Source organism: Arachis hypogaea, chromosome 15 (assembly GCF_003086295.3).
Source record: "Arachis hypogaea cultivar Tifrunner chromosome 15, arahy.Tifrunner.gnm2.J5K5, whole genome shotgun sequence".
In the NCBI taxonomy this organism is placed as follows: Eukaryota; Viridiplantae; Streptophyta; class Magnoliopsida; order Fabales; family Fabaceae; genus Arachis; species Arachis hypogaea.
In genome coordinates, this window is record NC_092050.1 from 144,508,698 (window position 1) to 144,516,641 (window position 7,944).

A 7,944-nucleotide genomic window follows, 5' to 3' on the forward strand; every position below is an offset into this window, starting at 1 on the left:
AATTAAAGCCAAGAATATAGAAAGCTAAATAAGAATCATAAATCTGAAATACCTCAATTGCATTAATAAAAGAAAATCAATCCAAACATAAAGAGTTCATAAGCCAAATTGGTAACATGAGTTAGATATGAATAAAAGCATTATAGCAAATAAAAATATAAAAGGAATATTGAACCTGAGACTGAAGATGAATTGAACTAAACTGATAGAAATTCTAAAATCCTAAATCCTAAGAGAGAGGAGAGAACCTCTCTCTCTAAAAACTACATCTAAATCATGAAAAGTGAATAATAGAGGTCCTCCTCTTGAATGAATGCATTCCCCCACTTTATAACCTCTAATCAGTGTTTTCTGGACTTGGATCTGGGCCAAAAAGGTTTCAGAAATTGCTGGGGGGCATTTTTTGCAGTTTCTGCACATGGCGTCTGTCACGCATCCGCGTAGGTCACGCGGCCGCGTCATCTGGAGTTCTGCTCTTTCACGCGGTCACGTCAGGCACGCTTCCACGTCAGTTGTACTTCGTGCGAGTCACACATTCGCGTCGTCTACGCGGACGCGTCACTTCCAGTTTCTTCAAAAACTCCATTTTGTGCTTTCCTTCCATTTTTGTATGTTTCCTTTCCATCCTTTAAGTCATTCCTGCCTTAGGAGATCTGAAAATACTTAACACACAGATCACGGCATCCAATAGTAATAAACGGTAATTAAAATTAATATGTTTAAAGCATAGGAAATATGTTTTTCACATATATCACATAATAAGGAAGGGAAAGTAAAACCATGCAATTTACATGAATAAGTGGGTGAAGGATTGAATAAATCACTTAAATTGAGCACAAAATACATCATAAAATATGGGTTTATCATTGCTACAGTTGTCCAGGAAAGTATTTGTCCAGGAACTCTCTCCTGAGCATATCCCAGTTGGTGACCACTGCCTCAGGTTGAGTGTAGTACCACTCCCTCGCCTTTCCCTCAAGAGAAAACGGGAAGACGATCAGTAGAATAGTAGTCTCATCTGCACCATGACGCCTAACAGTAGAATAGGCTGTCTGAAAATCCCTGAGGTGCTTTATAGGCTCCTGAGTAGGTAAGCCATGAAACTTGGGTATCAAGTTAATTAGTGACGTCTTCAGTTCAAAATCTGCAGCCAGATTTGGGTGACGCGCGTGATACGGTTGCAGGGTGAAGTCTGGGGCTCCATCTTCCTGGAGGGTAATTTTCCTGGGCTCTGCCATGTTACCTGCACGTAAATCAACTGAATCAGTAGTAGAGGAGTTTGTTTCTTCCTCAAATGGCGGTTCAGATTCGTTCTCAGATAAGACTGGTGAATTGGCAATAACCACTTCACCACCCTCAGATGCTAACCGACGCCGAGCTCGCCTAATACGTGAAAGAGTTCTTTCGATTTCAGGATCAAAAGCGGCTAAGCTCGGATCAGGCAGTGAACGCGTCATTCAACGAAAGAAACATATAGCTCATGGTAATAAAACAAAATAAAATAAAATGCAAATAAATAAATTCCAACCAATAAATTAGCACACTATTGCAACTCCCCGGCAACGGCGCCAAAAATTGACGTGGCGGAAATTGACCGATTAAGAAAGTAATAATAGAAATACGTTGCAAGTATAGTTCTTAACCAGCAAAAATCCACTTGTCAATTTAGAAGAGTTATCACAGATTTAAGAATAAGATTACTGGGAGTATGAATCCCAGGTCGTCTCCCAACGAGTTGACAAAAGAGTGCAGCTTATTGGTCAGAGGTTTTCCCAGAAATTTTAAGTTTGAGAAACAGGAAAATAAATAATTATAAAATTAAGCAACAGAATTTAACGAGAGAATTTATATAATTTAATTAAAAACCTTGACCGGAAGAAGATTAATTGGATTTTCTATCCTTGTTGGATTTTCCCAAGTGCAATTCTAAAGGATTGTTGTTCTACTTGGTCATCCCTTAATTAATAAGGGAAAGTCAAGTAACTAACTAACAAACTATATCCTCAGGTCCTAATCCTCTCCTAAGGAAAGATTAGAGTTAGAGATTAGATTTGTCAGTCATCAACTATCCGTTAGGATTAACACTTGAGTATCCAACTCAAGGTTCTCCTCTTAATCAACTCCCAATCAAGTTGGGGAACTACTACATTATCATGAATATAAAATTCACAAAATTAAAAAGAGAATAAAAGGAAAACATGATAGACAATAATTAAAAATCAATTAAAAATAAAATTAGTTCTTGTATTAATAAATCCCAAAATGCAACATACTTATCCAAATAGAGTTAATGGGCAGTAAAAAGTAAAGGAATAAGAAAACAAACTAGAATGATGAAACTTCAATGGAGGTAATGATCCTTCTCAGTATCCAAAAGCAAAAGCATGAAACTCTAAAACTATGAATGTGAAGAACCCTAGAGGAAGGAATAGTATTCTCTCTAAGATTCCAAAAACTAAACTAAAATTATGCGTAATGTGAATCTGTGTTGAGTCTCTGCTGTTCCCTGGCTCTAGTCTGTAACTTTGGGCCGAAAACTGGGTCAAAACTTGGTCCGAAATCGTCCCAGCATTTTCTGTAATTTCTGCAGATCGCGCATGTTACGCGTACGCGTCAGTCACGCGTACGTGTCGTTTGACGATTTTCCTTGCCACGCGTGCGCGTCAAGCACGCGCTCGCGTCGTTGTGCAGATTCGCTTCCACGCGTACGCGTCAGGTACGCGCACGCGTCGCTGTGCATTTCTCCAAATCGCGCGCACGCGTGAGGCATGTGTGCACGTCGCTTCTCGCTGGTTATCTCCTTTATTTCTTATGCTCCTTCCATTTTTGCAAGCTTCCTTTCCATTCTCTAAGCCATTCCTGCCCCTGTAAAGCCTGAAAATACTAAATACACGGATCACGGCATTGAATGGTACGAGAGGACATTAAAAAATACACAATTTAAAAGCTTAGGAAGCAAGTTTCCAATCATAGAGCATAATTAGGAAGGAGTTGTAAAACCATGCAAATAGTATGAATAAATGAGTAAAGAGTTGATAAAAATCACTCAAATTAGCACAAGATAAACCACAAAATAGTGGTTTATCATGTCACAATTAATAAATTTGGGTGTCAAAATTAAAGAACTTTCTACGTCATGATTAAAAAATTTCTTTGCTATTTCTAATAAATTTTGCATAATTCAATCTTCAACGAGATAAATAGTAAGATGCAAAAACATAAATTGTGTTCAAATTATCTATATTAGTAAATAAAATATTAAAAATATTTATTTAAAAAAATGTTAACAAAAACGTGTGTCACAATTAATAAATTTGGGTGTTAAAATTAAAAAATTTTCTATGTCATGATTAAAAAATTTCATTGCTATTTCTAATAAATTTTGCATAATTCAATCCTCCTCCTCCTCCTCCTCCTCCTCCTAAAAAAAATAAATAAAAAAATACTGCAATAATCATTGGGAATAAAAAAAGAGAAAAAATAAAAAAATGATAGAAATAGCAAGAGTAATAAAAAAAATAACAATAATGAGAACATATGTGAAAAAGTAGAAAAAACGTAAAAAAAAAAAAGAAGTACATGATTCACAATGAATAATTTTTGTTAGATTTATGTCAATTTAGTTTAAAAAAACACTTAAACACTATGTTTGGTAGGAGAAAAAATAAATGAAAAGAAAATGGATAAAAAATAATATTTTTTTTGTTTGGTTATCAAAGAAAATAAGAAGAAAAAAAATTTTTGGTATGGGTCTCACTGAATCAATTTTCTTTCCATCACTAACAAGAAAATAAGGAAAAAAATACTATATTTTTGTATTTTCATGACTACTATTAGTTATATTATTATTAACAATTATTGATATAAATTTAGTTTTAATATATTATTATAATAGAGATTCATATTTTAATATTATATGTATTAGATAAATAATTTAAATAAAATATATAAAATTATAATATCTTATAATATTATAAAATGTAATAAAATATAAATAAATAAAAATATTTATACTTTATTTTATAAAAAAGTATTAATATAATTTTATACTATTATAATTTTTTATTTTTTATTCAAATAAAAAAAATTTATTAATTTTTTATTTATTTAATTTTTTTTTACATCCAAACAAAGTGTAAATGCATAGCGAAAGAAACTTGTAGCGTACAGATTTGTCTATACAGATTAATGGATGATGTGACAAGTGGCACTATGATGTTTGAAAAGAAATAGGCTTGGCAAAGATTCTGATATTTGTCGGACTTGCAAGGAGAGCCACGGCTTAGAGGAGAATAACCAGCTGCTTGCAAAGGAGGTGATCTATTGTTTTAATATTTGGTCATGAACCGTTTTTTTGGTTATAGAATTTCTTCTTTTTTTTTTTTTTTTTTTTTTACTTTTTTTGGTCATGTAATGGGTACTTAATTAGATAGGCTTTTTTCTTGATTTTCTTTATTTGGTTAGATTGAACTTTATTTTGAAAAAAAAATATTATATTAAATATGTATTTAATTTTTTGTTATTTTTTTATGAAATTCTAAGAATGCATATAAATATTTAAAATAAAATGATAACAAATTATTTTATTTTAAATTAAGAATGTTAAGCTTAAGAAATTAAAGAGGCTTTAACGAATTCTCTTTTAATATATATATATATATATATATATATATATATATATATATATATATATTTCATATTAGATATTCAATACAAAATAAGTATTTTTATAAAAAATAAACCAATGACAATTAATTTTATGTTGAATAAATAATTTTTATTGAAGTAAAATATCTTAAAATATTGACTAATTGACTAGTTCTTCATGTATATTTTATTTTGATTTAATAATGATAATAATAATATAAATAATAATAACAATAAAAAACAGATAGTAATAGTGTTAAGAAACAAAAAATAATAAGATAGTAAAATTATATTTTTGGAAGAGCATAAATGAAAGAGTAATAAATTATTTTAGAAAAAATAATACAATTAAACTCTTATGTCGTCTCATCCAAAAATATAATCGAATAACTGTATGAAAATATTTTATACTGTTAGTACATCGAAATTAAACTATAATTTGTATCTTAAAATATAAGATAAAAATACATATTAAACCAAATTTAATAAAAAAATTGAAACATTATTATAAAATAATAAAATTATTTAGTTGAAGTTTATATAAATGAGTTTTTTTGCTCAAATTTATTATTATTATTATTATTATTATGCTTTCTCTAATTATAGTTTGAGGTATAAATTATCATCGTCGTCTTCCTCTATATCGGAGGAAGTGTAAGTACAGATCTTTTCTGTACTCCTTGAACCAGACTCCTCCTTTCCACCACTAATTGAAACTAAAGTCCATCTTCAATAATACAGCAACTCAGTTACCTGTCACGATACAAAGAAAGCAAATCAATATGATACACCACTAAATGAACCCAACTGCAGGCACGATTCCAAAATTCAGATCACAGTATCAACGATGACACACCAGATTACGACCACACCTACTCAGCAATCGTATCATATACTATCCTTTTTTCTTATCATTCTTTATACATCTATAACTATTATTATCTCACAATTAGTCCGTCATTATTATGTTGCCTTATTTTATTCCCTTTCCTTGTTTTTTTTTATCTATTCACCTTAACCGCAATTAATTATCACCGTACTATTATTATTCTTTTAGACTTTTTAATTTTTATTTTTATTATTCTTTTTTCTTACTATTCTCTGTATACATATCTATCATTGTCTCACGACTACTATTATATTGACTTGTTCTTTCTTCCTTTCTCCTTTTTTTATTCTTTTTTCACCTTCTCTTTTTCGATCCCAACTAATTACCACCATGTATTAGTTTATAATTATTACACTCAAAAATGAATACTACTTTAAAAATAAATAAAAAATATCATAACTCTTATATGAATCATCTACGATCCTATAAATGTAATGAAAGAGTAAATTTAGTTTCTTCTATTATGAGTATTTTTTTTACATTTATCTTTATAGAAATACAAATGGGGAGCTCTTATACTGACATGGTGCTCATACATTGAGTTTGGCACTTTATTTGCTTAGGTGTTGTCATTAGAAATTTTTAGAATTTTATTTATAAATTATAAATTATTATTTGTTTAGGTGGTTATTTTTTAAATTTTAAATTATGTTTCTTTAGGTTGTTAGGTATTTAGTTTTTAATATTGTTGAACTAATTATTTGCTTAGGTGTCGTCACTAGAAATTTTTAAAAATTATAAATTTTATTTGCTTAAGTTGCTATTTTTAAAATTTTGAAGTTATTTGCTTAGGTTGTTATTTTTTAATTTTAATTTATTTTCATATTACTCTTTTGAATTTTTAAAATTTTATTTATAAATTATAAATTATTATTTGCTTAGATTGTTACTTTTTAAATTTAAGTTATTTGCTTAGGTTGTTATTTTTTAAATTTTAAGTTGTTTTGTTTAGGTGGTTATTATTTCAATCATTATCACATGTAGGGCTTTATTTGCCAAAATCAGTGTTCACCCATGGACAACTTTACGTTATTTTGTCAAGAGTTAAGAGTCGTAATGGTCTCAAGGTTTTAATTCTGGACGAAGACGACAAATTAAAATATAAGTCTGTACATCGCACGGGTTTAACACTAGTCTTTATAGTAATACAAATAAAAAGTTCTTTTGGTGACATAGCGCTCATATGTTGTTGAGTTTGGGAATTATTTTTTTAGGTGTCTGTCGTTAGAAATTTTTGAAATTTTATTTACAAATTAATAAACAATAAATTATTTGGTTAGGTTGTTAGATATTAACAAGGATTTAGTTTTTGAATTTATTAACAAAGTTGTTAAAAATTTAATTTTTATTTTTAATATTATTGAATTAATTTAAAATGCTGACATGACGCTCATATATTAAGTTTGGGAATTATTAACTTAGCTGTCATCATTATAATTTTTTAAACTTTATTTATAAATTAATAAATTATTTGGTTAGATTAATAGATATTAACAAGAATTTAGTTTTTAAATTTACTGGCTAGGTAGTTTGATATTTGATTTTTAATATTATTAAACTAATTAAAAAAATTATTTATAAATTATTAATAAATTAGTACCATTAGTGAACCTTAAAGTATTGATTAATAAAAATAATTTTTAATACGTTTAATTTAATAAATCATTGTGTGCATTTCTTCTATAACAATATAAACTAAAATCTTCTGTGTTTTAGTAAAAGTATAAAATTAATTGAACTAAGTTAAAAAAAAAATTTATTTAATTGAACTGGAATGCCCTTCTATAAAGATGGATTTCACTTTTTTTTATTCTTATTATCAAAATCAAAATCACTTCAAGTTCATTTTTGTTTTTTTGATATCCAATTCGATGATCCATTGCTGCTAAAGTCTATTTTACAAGTTTAGTAGCTACTATTTCTATTTATTAAGCTTGGCTTAGCCGCAGCTATTATCCAAGCCCGCCAAGACCTATATCTACCAATGTCATGTGTTAATATTCTATTGAACAGATGAAATATCTGTAAATCTGTACCAAATAACATCTTTACCATAGTGCGACTCCATAGCAAAATGGTATTAAGCCAGCTAATAGGATAAAGATCAGAAAACCAGAAATTGCTTCAAGATTGAGAAGGATGATTCATTATTCATTCGCCCATAGAATTGTGTTATGGTGTTACAATACCACCAACCACAAGTTGCACCATCTTTATCTTTTATTTACACTGTCCTGTCCCTTTATATTATTATATATCTACGGCGTACTGTCTCCAGTCTCCACTCCTCTGCCCACATCCTCTCAATACATTTTACTTCCACTTGATCATATTTAACGAAGATGGCTGGGCCCTTGTCGCGAATTTTATATTCAAAGGAACGTGGCTGGCACACGCCTTTCAATTTA